Here is a 17,122-nt window from a genome sequence, read left to right on the forward strand (position 1 = left end):
TATATCTTTAGCACTAAGTAGCAGGTATACTGTGCTCGCTTTAGCTACTTGTTAGCCTGTTCAGTGTGTATCAAACATTTATCGTCGGCCAGTAAACAGGAGTCAGGAGTTGTTGGCTTTTCCCGGAGAGATTACAGCGGACTGCAGTGAAGAGAAGATCGGTTATTTAAAGTTTCCCATTATGTCGGCTTGCCGCTCTCTTACCGGGCGAGCGAGGGAGCAGCGAGTCCACTACTTCTTTAGTCTGATAGATAAACACCTGCAGTCAGTCACTAGCTCATTCATTATTTATACAGTCTAAGGCTAATAATCGCTAGCTAAGCTGGGAAGCATATAGCCTAGCTTCATAGCCGTAGCTGGCTGATTCACGTGGCCCGCCCATAGTCCTCAGTCACAGGCTTCAGCTCGTTCACACTCCACCTCTTTGCCCGCCTCTCGATTAGTCCGCTCTGGCATTTCCAATATATCAACCGCTAGCGCTGGCACAATTTGGCTTCAAAACGCAAACCAACGGTTGATGTCACTGAGACGACGTGTGTGTAACTTTGTGAAACGGTCACAGTTTGGTCGGTTTATACACCAAAACACCAACACAGATTTCACAGGGGACACAGCTCTCTCCTGTGTGAAGGAGGAACTATTTCACTTTGATGTCATGAAGCTCCTACAAACCGCTCCTATCAAGGTGAAATACCATTTTCTTAGGGAGCCACCCTCAGATAGAGCAACACTAGTATTACTTTGGAGCCACCTAACTTCTATAATACCAATTTCAACTTTGCTTTTAGCTCTGTTTTTTGCCTCTGAGTGGGTTGAGGCCAAAAAAAGAGCATGTTTAGTAGCTAAATAATCCACTATTGAGTTAGGTGTTGACTTGGTCTGTTTGCTATTTGTTGCAGGGCAGGTAGTGTACATCAGATTAGCTTTTTTGTGAAGCGTCTGTCTGTCGCTGCTGGAAGTGAAGACAGAACCAAAACAGTAAAGCTGTATCTGTAAAATCAACGAGCAGACCTCTTTCAACATTTATTCATCGAACTGCTTCTGTTTCAGAATTTCCTCCTGACTTGTAATTTTTATGTTAAAGAATATGACTTGGTGTTGTTACAGTGCAGCTGCTGAGCTGCCAGCCTGTCTGACTGGAATTGTAAGGCTAATTAGCTGCTGTTTGAGATAGTGCCTGGTTCGAATGGAGCAGCAGAACATTCAGACTTCAAAGAAGAAAGGTTTCTATTGGCCTTCAGGGCTGCTGCTCTCTTTATAATGCCTCTAATCTTGACTGAAACCAGTGCTCACAATTAACTTTTGACTGAACAATCAACACGTGAAAATGGCTCACAGAAAATGTAGATGTTGTCTACGGAAGCCCGAAGCAGACATGTATCCATACATTTTATTTACTGTTTTCCCGTGTTAATGAGATTTCCAGTTGTTTTCTCTGAATCTCGACTTATTTATCTCGAGATTACAACGCTGCCCCACGGTAATGTCAGATCATAACTCGTATCCCCAGAGCTGCAAAAGCACAAAACAAACAGAGAAACAGGCTTAACTGACCTCATTAGTGTGGGCGATGGCAGCACGGCATGTCCTGCTCTGTCATATCACAGTGACCAGCCTGTTGTTCTGTTTTCTAGATCGACAGAAAATGATCCCGTTATCACGAGAAAACCAGCTTTGTTAGCTCGAGATAACGAGAAAAATAAGTCGAGATCTTATTAAATTACTCGTTATCACAGGAAAAATAAAATGTATGGGAGCCATGTCCGCTTTGTGCTTCCGTAGTTGGCAATCTAATACACATTTTCAGTGAGGAGTTGGAAAACCTTTTTTCTATTTTGCATTTTTTATCAAAATACTACCATCAGATTACCAAAAATTAATCATTCATCCATTCACATTGTTCACACAGAATGCTAATGACTGAGTTAATAGTTTGCAGCAGTGTTTCTCTAATGTTTTTGTTCAGGCCCTCTTTTGGAAGCCAACATATTATGATCCCTGGACACCGTGTTATTAAAATCAGTCGCATTTTTATCAACCAAATTTTGTTTTAAAAACATTTTCAAAACATGAAATGCACATTTCCTAAGGGCATGTTTCTCATTAGTCTCTGTTTTGAAAGTTCAGAATGAAAGGTTCAATTTTGTCCGAATTGCTACAGTCTTTAAACCCCCAAAAACACACAAAAATGGAGAGCAAACTACACTGTTTCATATTCTTTTTATGTTACTCTTTGCATGTTGAAACGCTGTCTGAATACATATTTCTAACACAAATCTTGAAAGCTTTTCTAGCATCAGAGCAGTTTTAAATTAACAGCAGTCATGTTCACATGTCAGAGGAGAAGCATAGATGGAACTAATTTATGAAAAGCCGCGGGATCAACAATGACGCTGATGCTTTTGGATCCTTCAGTGTTTGTCCAAATCTTTGTATCAACCCATCAGGTTGAAGAATGTGTAGAGATAACTTAGTGGATAAGTTTAAACTCCTACCTGCTGCATCAGGTCTGGTCAAGGGCACTCCAAGGTCACGAGAACCCTAACCCTAACCATCCTCTTTGCATCATGCATATATACAACAAACTCTGTTGCAGTCTATCCAATAGAGTGTAGCAATATCTAGTGGCAGAAGTAGGTGTAACCAGAAGAAAGGCGGAAGTCAGGTGACGTATAAAAAACTTCTCTGGTGGCGTTTGGGGGCAATGAATGGGTCAAACAAGCACGAGATTTTCACCATGGAGCCAGATTTCAACTTAAGTGAGAAAGCATAAGTCAACGATGACTTCTTTCCAATTAATCACGTGATTTTTAGTATCAACTTAGGAGATGCTCATGTTGGTCGTATATAGGGTAGGAACAACTGACATACATGTTTCCTATGGATTGGAGGACTTGTTGGACAGACGGACAAAAAAATCCCTTTATTGTCTTGAAACCAAAACCCTCAGCACCTGGACATGTGCTCCTTCAGTTTACTGTGGTGGTCAACAATCTCCTCACCCCCCGCCCCTACAGTTATTATATCCTCTGTTGTGACCTCTGGTGCTTCACGGACAGCCCTGGTTCGCCTCTTGTCACTGATCTGCTCTGACATCTCGGCACACTGTATCCTGCTGACCACTGGCTCATGAACGTGCCCTGCAGTAAGTGTTTGCTGTCAACATCTCAGCGCTGTCAATCAGCGTCTAACCTTCCGGCCTGCGATCTGTCCAGCACCGCGTCAGCGGCACCTCGCTGACAATCCCCGGAGTCACCAGCAGTCCAACGCTGTCACTGCACCCAGGCAGCAGAGAGCGGGCTGACAGGCTCAGCACGCGATGCAGGAGGAGGACATCCAGGAAGTCGTTAATAAAGGCCTGTTGTGTTCCTGCTCCTTCTTTAACAACATGATGAACACAATAGGGATCTGACCTGCTCATAAAAGTTTCTCTTAACACCCTGTAACCTTCAATATTTCAATTGTTCATTGTGCTGTGACCTCTGTCCTTTCCTTTGTTGCTGCTCAGCCTAGTTTCAGCTCGGATCAATACAGTTAATCTTGTTTTATCTTAACTGGAAAATGATTAAGGGCTTGCAAGGTCACATGACAGCAGCAGCAGGATATCCCTCTATTCATAAAGAAGACTTTAGGCTTCTGGTTGTACACGTTATCCATAAGAGTCATACATTCTGAGGCTGAATAAGAATGATTAACCTCTGAAGGATGTTTGATAAGCCACAGTATGCAGTCTTGTATTTTCACTGACCCGTCTGGTTATTTATGTTAGAATGTAGAAGCAAGACGTATGAGAAAGTAAGATGTGTTATGAATGTAATGGAGGGCTCTTTAACCTTCGAGAGAAGAGACTTGAAAAGCACTTAAGTGTGAGAACATCTGACATTCAGTCTGCATAAAATGTATGTTGGACAGCCCTTTGATTTCTGGCTGAGTGGGCTGCAAGATGATGGCCAAAATGATAATCACAATTATTTTGATTTTGATAGTGACAGTATTTTTTTTTTATTGAACTTTCACTTGTAAATTAACAAAGCAATGCTTCCAGTTCCATTTTGTGCTCCATTCCAGCTCATGTGCAAATCTTTGCATCAAACTATAGCTGTGTCCCAATCCAGCGGCTGCAGCCTTCAAAGGCCGTATTTGAAGGCGATTGCGTCATAGAAGCGCGTCGAAGGCTGTCCCAATTTGAAGGCTCCTACAGATGCGGCCGACAAATGCATCCTCTGTTTCCCCGAAGGATCCATCGGGTGCATCCTTCACGGCCCATCGTATCCTAAGATGCATTGAGCGCCAATTCAAACGAAATGGCGGACTTTTAAGCGGCCGAGGAGTACACTTTAAAATTTAGAAATTTTTGGTTTCAACTCAATCAAATAGCTTACACGTTTAAGAAAACGAACGGGTCCTTGAAACAAATTATCTTTAAAATAAGAGGTTAACTTAGTTACTTATGCTAGAAAGTTAGCCTGCTAGCTACCTGTTGCTAGGTGACAGGAACAGCGTTTGATGACGCAAGGGTAGACCAGACCATCTCATTTCAGTTTGTCTTTAACAGTCTACACAGGCTCCTTCGAAGGCTGCAGCCCGTGGAGTGGGACACAGCTTAAGACTTAAAATCTGGTTCTTTACCTGAATGTGGTGCATCATGGGTAATTTTAGTGTGTCTTTGGGAGTTGGGTGGATAGGATGTCGCTGTTGTGGATGTCTGACTTGATGCTGGACGAGGATGGGGAGTAGCTCGTTCTTCGTCTCGGTCTTCATACACTCGTCATGCTGCGCTTTGTGCTGTTTGTTCAGCTCCTTGTTACTTTACTTTGCGGTGCAGACACAGGTTTCATGACCTCTTTGCTGATTATTTTTTCTTCCTAACATCACTTGCTCTAAACGCAAAATACCTCCAAGCAACCAATGACGAGCCGTTTCAGGGGACCGTTGATTCGGTTTAATGAGTGACCTGTTGGCTGCCTGTTTTAGCGTAACAACAAGCAGTGTTCAAAACACGACTGAATGTTAGAAGCCGTCATGACACGTTATACACCTACAGCCTACATCCTAAGCTAAGAGGTTATAAGTCAATAAGCAATAATGGTTGATTAAAGTATTAAAAAAGTAACAATCTTACAATTAATTAATTATTTATAAATAAACAGAAAACATATTGATGCAGAACAATTCTAAAAGTACAAACAGGCTTCACGCTTCAGAAGTTATTTGAACTTTATTTTTGGACATACGCTCATTTTGTGAACAGAGTGAAAAGGCGTTTTGATAGTTTCAACAAGAAACACAGCTCCTACTTTGCTATTTTTGCGTATTGTGACATCACTTTAATGCTCTAATGATCTATTTTAGATCAGTTTAAACAAAATGATGCAAACAACAAGGCGCTTTTTGCCAGATGGCTATAAATAAATAAACTGTGTTGTACAAAAGACCATCGTCTAAGCTTTGAATACAAAAAAGAATGAATACTTTACCTATAATGGTTTTTAGTTTAGACCAAATTAAACAGGATTTTGCACTAACGATCGTCCTCTGCTCATTCATCGCTGTCAGTATCGTACTGTGACTTTAAATTGATAGTATTTAAAATAAACTGTATATATACAATAAAAATCAGAACTATTCGCAGGGGTGGATCCAGACTTTTTGACTGGGGTGGCCCAACTGGGGCACTGAATTATACAGGGGTGACATGAAGTATGTCTGCACACAAACATACACATGAATGAACAGCATTTATTTACCCTTTCTATCTCCACTAATCATATCTACTTTGACTAATAACATTAAAGTATCTAAAAGATGATATTTTACTGTGTATATCTTTTATCTTCAAAAAGTAGTTTTGGGTGGCAACATATAAATCCTCTAAGCTTAATTCTTTAAGGACTCAAAAAGAAGATGTAGGTCCAGAGTAACAATTCAAAGTAGTAACGAAAGAAAATGTGACACAGTGAAATGTTGAAAGGTACGAGCACCCTGTTGCAACACAGGCCAAATTTATTTTATTTAAGTCCCGCCTCTGACAAGGCAAATAGCCAATCATAGTTTAGGAATTGGGTGTGGCACCTGGGATGGCCAATCAGATTTCAATAGGGGCCCCTGACTATTTGACATGCACCATACTATAACCAAATAAGCATATTTTTTTTAATTTAAAGTTAAAAGTAACGGGTTCACAAAGGATCTCAAAACTGAAATAATAGATGAACAATGATCTTTTTTAATCAAAATGCAAAGTTTGTCTCATTTAGAGGCCAATTTGAATCACAATCATGTGGACAGGCTATCGCCCTGTGAGAAAGGAAAGCTCAAGATGACTGGCAATTATTGGTGGGATGGAAACTTAAGCAACAAATGCTGAGGATAGTGGGACTGACAGTGCTCTGAGTAAAGGTGGGAACTTCCATTAAGTAACTTAAACTAGATATATATAAGAGAGTCTGCTATCTTTTCTGTCTTTAACAGAACAAGGTCATTTCTACGTGCCAGCTTTTAAACATTGTGTCACTAAGAAACCTGCTTTTACATCCAGGGATAAAATGACTCAGATGGTGATAAAATCATGTCAGAGCTAATGTCAATCATCGGACTGCAGATGACTAACTTTGAACCCCCCGCTGGCCCACATTCTTCAACAGAGCAGACGCTTTTAATCACTATCATATTCGATGTATAAAGCACACCTTATAGTCTGCAGTTTCAAAGATGACAAAATAACAAAGCTGAAATTGTACCAAGATATTCCCCCGTTCATTTCAAAGTGGCAAATATCACACATAAATAGATGCTGTTTTGTTGTGTGTCGCTCTGCAAACATATTTTTTTGTAGAAAGAGACTCAGACAGGATTTCCTGGTTTGGTGATTAATATTTTATTTCATGACACACAGGCCCTCCTCTGTCTGTCTGCCTTTCACAGGCCTCCTCAAAAGCACAACACCATAATGATATCAACACAACACAGTGTTTTTTAAGCGAGTTCAGAGGGATTACGCAGGATTTCCCACTAATATGCCATTCTGTTCTCACAAGTGAGATGGCTGATTATTTGTCTGGCCCCATGAGGAATGTTATCCAGCAGGGTTTGTATTGTTTTTGTAAAACGCTCTTAAGATATTTTCTGTGCTCTGGTTGCTGTGCTGTGCTTTGTAATCTTTTTTAACCCTCTCTTTAAAGTGTTCAGTGCATGAAGAAATGAATCTTTAGAACTGAATATTTGCAGTTTGTTGAGTCCTCTGTGTCTCTCAGTGAATCAGATGTTTGTATGTCATCACAGTGTCACAGTAATCAAATACAGCATGTTAAATCCTCGTGACTGAAAGACAGTGAAAGCCACTGAAACACTTATGATGAGAGAACTACTGTAGATGATGATGCCAAGCTTTTAACATTAAATACATACTTACGTACATGATGCTGGTAACTTTACATCAGGTTCATGACGATAAGTAAAGGTCAATGTTGACTTTCAGTCTCACAAGAGACTCTAACGCCGGCCTCCTGGATGAAAGTCCATCCATCGTCCTTGACATCATTACCAAGCCCTCTTTATCAGCCTTTTTGCTATGTCAGCAGACTTTCTAGAGGATGTGTCCACAGTGAAAAAGGTCCCAGTTCTCTGCATTGTTTCTGTGTTGCCGACATGTAATTTTAACACATTGTACCACATTATTATTACCACATTATGCTGTTTTAACTGGGCTTTGCTTAGTAATGAATCTTTTAATTGAAATTAATGAACAAAGACCAGAGGCAGAGCCAAGAGATGACTGAACTGAGCACCTGCTGGGGGCCCCTATGGCCACGTGTAGGGACCAATGACTGTATATATAGATTGACGACGCGTCTCCATCTGCTCTCATTGTACCAAAGTGATGCCAAAATAGCTCCTGTAATAGGCGCAGCCTTCTTGCGATGGTGACGTCATTTGGAGCCATAGTCTGCTCAGTAGAGATCAGCGGGTGGAGCAGCTGTAGCCACTTCTGCTAACCCAAACACACACTTAGCTTACTGAAAAACAGTAAGGATCCCGCACACCGGCGTATTTAACAGCAGAACAGCTTCTTTGTGTTGGTCTGAGGTTAATGTTCACAGGTATTGAAACTTCATGACTGTGATTGTTTTAGTTACGTTTCCTCTCGCCAGTCGTCCTCCACTCTGCTAATCCAGAACAGATCGGCTGCAGGTGCCGTATTTGCCAACAGAGCTGTCAATCATCATTTTGACAGCATCAAATAAGTAATTAAAAATAAACTTGTCAGAAAAATGAACACTTGGATGTAAATCAGCATGATAAGAACTAACTATAATGACAGAAACCATGTTTGAGAAAAATGTATTTGACGTGTATTTGGATTTTATAGTTTGACTCATGTCCCATCTGTTAACATGGAGGAGGCGGGCTTTATGACCTATACTGCAGCCAGTCAGCAGGGGGAGATAGAGAGGGTTTGGCTTCACTTTAGGGAGCTGTCATGTCGGCCATCTTTTTATACAGCGTATGGTAGGGACCCAAGAGAGCCTTTAATGTCGTATAAAGGAGCTTAATTTTTTTGGCAAGTGTAGGTGGTAACAGTGCATGATACAAAATCACCACGTTGCCAGTTTGATTCTATTCACCCAATATGTCAACAGGATGGTTAGGCTCTGTCCGGGTTGATTTCATGTTTGTGTGCAATGAAAAGGACAAACACACATTGACAAAAGACAGCTGATAGGTGGGGCAACTTCTGCCTTGGGCACCATGCAGGCTCGACCTGAGGCGGCTCCAAAACATTCACTTTGTGATGAGCACAAAGATGCTAAAAAGACCAACAAGATGAGGGGAACTGCAACTCTTTCTGGATTCGTCATCAAGTGACCGTGTACACAGTTCACACTGACCCATTTTTCATCAAAGAAACTTTTTATTTCTCAAAAAACATTTGATAAGTTTGCAGTTTGATAAGTTTGCATGGATAAATGTGTGAGGGAGTTTGGTGGAAAAGTGGACGGCCTACTTTGACCGAGTTCAACTGTGGAGCATGAGCGGGAAGAGAAAAGGCCTGTTTACCATGTGGTGTGTCTGAAGTTAGAGATTTTAAATTATTCATCAACAGCTGAGGATTTTCAGCAGAGATAATTAAAGTTATACCGTTGTGATACGGGCTCTCAGATATCTGACGTGGACTAAAGGTATGATTTAAATATATTCAGATTTACCTTCAGAGGTGAGTTGGTGTTGCAGTCTTGCACATTGTTTAATGAGTTTGTTTAACAGTGTACCTCTCTGAAGCTTTGGGCTTTGCTTTGCATTTGCATCAGGCTCCTCAGCTGTGATTAAAACAATGATTCCAGGTCTTACATTTCTCTGCAGACCAAACAAAACTGTAAGAAAATGAAGCTGTGCAGAGCCGTAAACAGTGCTGAGGCACGCGTGACATGATGTAAGTAATAAATCAGCTCTGTACCGCGGTAATGCCCTCCTTTAAATCCAATGTAATGAATGTCAGCTGAAGGACTCTGATAAAAAATAAGAGTTCAATTATTGTGGAGTTAGAGCAATTGGAAAAGGTTTCCCCGCCTCGGCCTGCCTGCAGCGTGTGCGGAGGCTGCTGCTCTCTCTGCATATGTCACCTGTAACATTAATTTGAATAATAACTGGATGCTCTCTCTTCACTGTTACCATCCCCTCCATTGCCCTCGTAGCCTCGGCGGGGTGTGAAAGGTCGACTCATTTGCGTGCTCCATTGTTCCGAACACGTCTGTGGGCGTTGTGAAACCTTTCAGTCCGGACAGATGCTGAATGTCAACACTCTGAACAGTCAACAGGGGATTTTCTACAAGCTTCCCAGCACATAAGAAAACCTGAGCGTCACCTCTTTGATAGGAAAAAAACATCTAATTTGATGGTGTGAAACAGGATAACTGGATTTTTTCTTTAAATTGCAGGTTATTCAAAATGATAAGGAAAGGTAAGTAGGGAGCACTCTGTAATCCTCCTCCTCTGCAGCTCTGGTTAAGTGATTCACTTTCCCTCCGCCGCCTGCTTGCTTGACGACTCTGCACTTTGCTGGACGAAACACCCGTCTGAGAATCTACAAATGCAAATTGAAATACCAGCCTTGTTGCGGCGCAATAATTCTGCTGTGACACATCAACGGGAACATTTCAACCATTCCTCTTCCTGCAGCTAGCTCCTCATGCTGCTCATTAGGACCCATAAATAAAGCAGCTGCTGGAAAGTTTGGGAGGAAACCACATCATGTTCTTATGTCGAATACAGACGTCAACTTTTCTCTTTCCCCAGATCCCCACGCCATTTCTCTTCCCCCTCTTTTTGTTTGGGATTTCGTGTGAAGTTGGCACACTTCAAAGCCGCCGGATTGACAGCGCTGCAGACTGAAAGATCCCATTCATCTGCCGGGTGGAATTATGCAGACATCTCTCTTGAGCACCACTTCAGAACCGCGCTCTCTTTACTTTAAATATCTGGCCCCTGCATGACACCCTGCAACAAGCAACAAAAAAAACGATGTGTGAAGGAGAAGGAGAAAGAATGAGCTAGTTTAACACAATATTGCACATCAGTTAAACATCCTACAAGCTGTTAAATGGAATGACACCAGCGAGCGCTGTGGCTGTGGGCTGCTGGAGGAGCTGAGGGAGGAAAGCACAACTTTCCCTCGCTGTAACTGCGGAGAAGAATAAATCTGCAGTGGTTCATGGCGATGACTTGAGGCTGATCTCAATATATGTAAGACAATAAAAATAATTCACAGCACACAAGCACACAGCATTTTCTCCCTGCCAATCTAACATTATTTGTGAAGCCCTGGCCCCTGTAGTTGTCGTCTCTGCCTTCAGACGAGGATCGAGGCCGACTGTCGGAGTTGTCCCTCGCTGGCCGAGCATGTGCAGAGCGCCGCCTCAGCTCTGACCTCCCTTACAGCCACCGGGCTTCCTGCCGTCGTGCTGCTGCTCTGCTGCTGTTTTATCATCCATCACTGCTGTCATAATCCTATCTGTGCTAATATTACAAACAAAGCCCCGGTTCAAGGGTAGTTTATCCGGCACAAAGCCACAGAGAGGGTTCATGAGGCTGAATATGATGTCTCACTGGTGGAGATGGACAATAGGCAACATCTAATGATACATTATGTTTGTTTATTTTTAGTTTGTTGGATCCGTGCTAACCTATTAGAAACCAGCAATTCCCATTACTTGTGAGGTAAAATGACCATTTTTTTCATTGGAGTCTGGTGGCTTTAAAGAGAGCAAAGTAACAGCTGTTTCTACTTTAATAAAAAAGATCTTTCCTTAAAAAAAGGTCTATTGTTGTCTTTCTGTAATGTTGTCAGACACTTAGAATAACAATCTGAGCCTGTCAGAGGAAAAAACAAGAATTTTCAGGAGGAGAAATTTCAAAACCTTTTTTAAAAAATATGAAAAAACAAAACAAAATAGGAAATATAAAAATGTGAACACAGACGCAGTGAAAGATGGCCGACATGACAGCTCCCTAAAAGTGAAGCCAAACTGTCCTCTCTATCTCCCCCTGCTGACTGGCTGCAGTATAGGTCATAAAGCCCGCCTCCTCCATGTTAACAGATGGGACATGAGTCAAACTATAAAATCAAAATACACATCAAATACATTTTTCTCCAACATGGTTTCTGTCATTATAGTTAGTTCTTATCATGCTGATTTATGTCCAAGTGTTAATTTTTCTGACAAGTTTACTTTTAATTAGTTATTTGATGCTATAAAAAGGGGGTGTGACCTCATGATTGACAGCTCTGTTGACAAATGGGGCTCCTGCAGTGTTCTGTTCCCCAGTAGCAGAGTAGAGGAGGAATGGCGAGAGGAGGTGGGGGACTCGAGTCACATGACTTGACTGGAGTTATACACTCGAGTCGCAAATTTGAGGACTTGAGACTTGCTTGACCTTTTTTCAATAAAATATTTGCATTTTTTACGTTAAGTTTTGAAACATGATTGGGTGATTTTTAGTGCAGTGTGTGCAAACCTGCCTATAGGAGGTAGCAGAGGCAACGCCGGAGGAAGCAAACATGGAGGGCGCTACGCCAAAAATCATTACATTTGGATTTAAGGAGTATGTAATGGATGACTATAAAAAGTAAAGAACTGCGGTTTGCAAGATATGCGCTTTGAAAATGTGTGACACGATGGCGACAACATCACACTTCAACTAATTTATCAGCTGGTCAAGTGGAACTAGTTGAACAATAAGTTTAAGATGTGTTAGACTAGCCTCAAATCAATTATGTATTTTATAGAGAAGACTTTTTCAGAATAATGAACAAAAGTCCAGATGGGTTTCAGTACAAAACACTGAGTTAACTTTTCATAGTAAGACAGGTGGGGGACTGAGTCAGGGCCATATATCCATGTAAACTAACGTTATGCGGGCGTGTTGCTGGCTACAGAGCTGCATGCTCATGTTAATGTGAGTCCTCTCGTGTCATGCCATTGAGCCCTTTCTCTGTCCTTTTAAACGGCTCTTTAATACACAGTTAAGGTTCCTTTTAATTTTGTCCCCGCTCTGTTACAATCACTTTGCTGCCAGTGTTGTTCTGTGTAATGACTTGACTTACATGACTTGTAGCAGTGACTCGACTTGACTTGCTTGATTCTCACCAGTGACTTCAGACTTGCTTGTGACTTGAAGTGTAAGATTTGCTTGTGACTTGCACATGTGTGACTTACTCCCACCTTTTGCCAAACGGCGTCACCAGCACAAGATGGCAGCGCCCGCCTCGGGGGTATTTTGGCTTCAGTTTTGTACAATGAGAGTAGATGGAGACGCGTCGTCCATCTATTGCATCTAGTTTGAAGTATACTAAATATTTTGGTCATATTTACTAGCTGGCTCAAACGCTGACCCACAGTGACCCACTGAAAGTTTTTTTAACATGAACACATTTCTTAACACAACAACATTCCCGCTTGTTTAAGAGCTAACTGTCAACATGTGACTCATTTTACAGAGTTACTTTCAGCCTCCTATGACTCCTCTTCCTCCAGCCTGAGCTGATCAGGCCCTCTGACTCTGCCTCGCATGTTAAACAACGAGCATTTATCACAATGTGCTCCCAATTACGACCATGTGGACCTGGTTAGACACTTCATGTAAAGCGCATCCCTCTAACTATTGTCTAATGATTAGCATACCGATTTGAAGACAATTATTCTCAGTCAAGTTGAAAAGAGAAGTTTGCTGCAATGAGATCTGAGATTAGGAGCATCCAGCGTAGATGAAATCAATATGTTGTGACGATCATGGCTTTGTAGTGAAAGCTACGATGGCTGCAGCAATTACCACAGCGTGATTACAGGACTAATTGGACATAACAGAATAATTGTGAGTTAAAGCAGCACAGCCGCAGAGGTATGAGGAGCATCCGCTGAGCACACAGAGGATGAGCCCGCTGCTGCTTCTGCTGCTGAGCTGGCTCTTCTCCTTAAACAGCTTGTAATAATGTTGCAGCGTTCACATGCACCGCGTTCATAAAACACACAACAGCTGTTGGTGAGACAGATGCACGATGAGGCGGTGGAACCCGTCTGACCGTTTACCTCGGACATCATCCATCATGTCGGACAGCTCTCGATCATTGCTCATATTAATAAAAGCTTCACATCAATACTGTGGGCCGGGTTCTCCCCCGTGAGCTGCTCTATGTGTAGATGTTCAGGCCATCATAAATCTCACCTTTAACGGCCAAAGAATCAGACCTTATACACAGGAGGCTCTGACATTAGAGATCATATGAAGGGGGTCGTAGAAGGGTTTCTCTGTGGTGCAGATAGTGAAACACTGCTCAATGTATTTGTGTGTGCATTTATTTCATAGTGACAACTAGGAAAGGTATACGGGAAAGGCTTTCAAAAATTAGAGAAGGAAACTTTAATTGATTTATTTTTTTAATGTTGAAAATAAAGTTGAATCTTCTGCATTAGTACCAGGTAAAAGACAGGTAAAAGTTAAGGTGTCTGACATAAAGTCAAAATTTGAAGACTAAAGTCAAACTTTCAGATTAAGGCCATGTCTACACGTACACGGGTATTATTGAAAACAGAGTTTTCCTTCCTTCGTTCCCGTCCACACAACCACGGTTATAAAAAATCCCCCAAACAAAAACGCAAAAACACAATAAAATGAATGAAAAGTCTGGAAAAATCAGTCCTGACGCCTTTGTTCCTCAATATAGTGGACAAGTAACTGTACATATACTGTATGTGTAAACATGTAAAAAGTCCTGTTAAGCATCAATGTTTATGTCACGTCCGTCATTTTGCAAGGAACTCCATCTCATTAGTGACGCCTCCCAAAGACGTCAAAAACGCCATTTACCCCGTCTACACGTCTCCGTGGAAACTGAGTTTCTAAAAGTCTTTACAAAAGGAGTTATACCAAAGATCCGTTTTCTGTGACCTAAAACGGCGTTTGTGTGGACGAGAGGAAAAACAGAGAAAAAGCGATGTTTTGAAAAATACCCGTGTCCGCGTGGACATGGCCAAAGTGTCATGTACAAGAAAAAAAATTGGAGGTTTTGAAACAGAGAGGAACATTTTTCAGGATTTAGATTTTATTTAACATTTCCACTTTATTGTCGTCATTTTGACTTCATTCTTTAAATGCAAAGAAATCCTCCTCTTCTGATGTTTTCCTGCGCCTGCTCCTAATTTCCTCCTGAAGAAAATACCTGTCATAAAAGTGTGGTATCAAAATGTTCATATGGTTTTTATTGACTCGTTAAAGATTCACATGTGAATGTGATCATGTAATCCAACTTGACTCACAGCAGGCTGGACAATCACTGGACAATTATCTCAGTAACAGTTTCATTTTTGTGTCCAACCTGCTTCCAAAGAGAAGAACATGCTGTCACTTTGCAGGCAGTGGAAGAACACGATGCAGACAAACACAATAAACTGCAAAATCTAAAGCTGTAGCCAAGATCTGGAAGTGTTTAATACATAGTAGATTCTGTTAATCGTAACATTTAGAAAAACAATGGCAAGAGACTGGTTCAAGGCCCCTTTAGAGCACTAAGAATGAGATTTTGGCCGAGCTATTACATTTTCAGCTATTACAGTTTTAAACATCAAGAAAAAATGTCCTGAAATGAGCCAGTTAGGCTGTAACATGCCTATATCTTGAAGATTTATTTATTGGCTATAAAGTTTCACACTTCTAGACACTGAGCCTTACTGTTGCCTCTTTTAAAGTAATAATCTGGAGGATTTTCATGTTAATAAATATCTGTTAAGTCTCTATCTATCGCTGAATGAGGTAACACAATGATGACTGAGCCTATGGCCCACTGATGAAAGCCTTTGCATTTGCAGAATTACAGACTGGGTGTCTGTCACAAGTGGCGCCCAGTTAGTGACGCGTTTTCCATCACCCAGCAGTGGTTGGTCTGCCAGAGAGGGTAGGCGGAGCTAAGCGGCTGCTTCTCCGCTCTCTGCAAGTGTTGCGAGTAAACAGTAATCTACTATGGCTGAACAAACAAAGAAAAGATGGATGACTACAGATACAACTTCAGAAAGAAGTGAAAATCCAAAGAAAAAGAAACAAACTCGACGCTCAGATGAAGCAAACAGTCTAAAAAGGAAAGCGACCGTCAGCCAGGAAAATCAAGAGTTACAACCGGAGCCAACCGTGGACGTCACACATGCAGCACTGTCTGGACATCTGGGAAGTGTGCTCCCGCAATTACTGTTTATCCCCATAGGTGACGCCAAAGAGAACAAAACTCAGATCTTCGACTTTATATCTTTAAATACCTGCTCTATAGGCCGACCATGCACCTACCCGATCTCCTGACTATTTGAGGTACTCGATGCCATCTGATCCTTAACAATATGAAATACAGGCACATATTTGCGAACAAAGACTGTAACTGTTATGTTGCATAATAACAAAAATAGTCATCTTTAAAAATGTTTTATCCTCGATTAGCAAGCACATTTATTTGAATGTAAAATGTCATCTTGAATTAAAGATATTTAAAGCTAAATGTTTCACCCACAGTATTTCAGCTCTTCATCCCTGCCTCCCTCAGTCTCCCTCAGTGCCTACCATCAGAACTTTTATCCAAAATGATGATGATGATATTATCTCTCAGTCCGGATATGCCAATGCTGGCGTTGTTCAGAAGAGTCTCAGTGATCTAGAGACATATCCAACATGTACATAACAGAGTTTGGAACTGCAGAAAGAAAATGTTTGATTACAGTTATGAAGCTGTACAGTCTGCTTTATGCTGCACACATATAAAAGAGTTATTTATCGAGGACTAATGATGGATGAAAGTCTGGATTCTGCTCAGTCACACAGCCTTCAGACATCACAGAGGTAACAGCATCGACTGGGAGGATTAATCACCTCATTCTGTGCTTTTCTTTTTTTGGGTCAGCAGATAATTTCATTTTGATTCTCTGCAGTGATTCTTTTATATCTGTAAATAAGTGGGAGTCACTTCATCTCCATGACCTCGCCTCAATTTCACAAATGTCTTTTTTCAAATCAATGTTAAATGTTCTTTTAAAAGGGAACTATTAACTGACCTTTCATTATCACTATTAATCTGAAAGATGTGCATTAAGAAGATCTTCCTCCTGCAGCTGAAAAGTGACCCTATAGGGTTACCAGTATCCCAATGGGAAATACGGCTAAATGACACTGCAATCAGGCAAAAGGGAGACATTGACTTCCTGTTTCCAGTTTCCAGTGGTGGAAAAGACCTCAAACAACACAATTTGGGTGTAAAAGTGTGAAAAAGAGCTTTTTCCAATAGATAAATCGAAGCTGTTCTTCCATTCAAGCCTCGCCCTGCAGCGCTGAGGACAAGCTCCTGTAGATAAAAACATCGTGATCCCAACATTTTCACAGACAGTCTGACTTAGTCCCAAGCTGCTGTTTCTGCAGAAATGCAGTAAAATACAATCGATGCACAGTTTATACTCTGTGAAGAGACATTTTTCGGTCACCTGGATGAAACCAAGATGCTAACGTGAGCCCTCAGGAAAGCTGCACGCAGAAGTGCTGCAGTTTATTGAGCCGTGCCGGATGCAAACTTGTCGCCAACCGTTCAAGCAGTGCACTT

This window comes from Semicossyphus pulcher, unplaced genomic scaffold (assembly GCF_022749685.1).
Source record: "Semicossyphus pulcher isolate SPU_LCO1_2020_fin unplaced genomic scaffold, fSemPul1.0.p SCAF_11, whole genome shotgun sequence".
Taxonomy (NCBI): domain Eukaryota; kingdom Metazoa; phylum Chordata; class Actinopteri; order Labriformes; family Labridae; genus Semicossyphus; species Semicossyphus pulcher.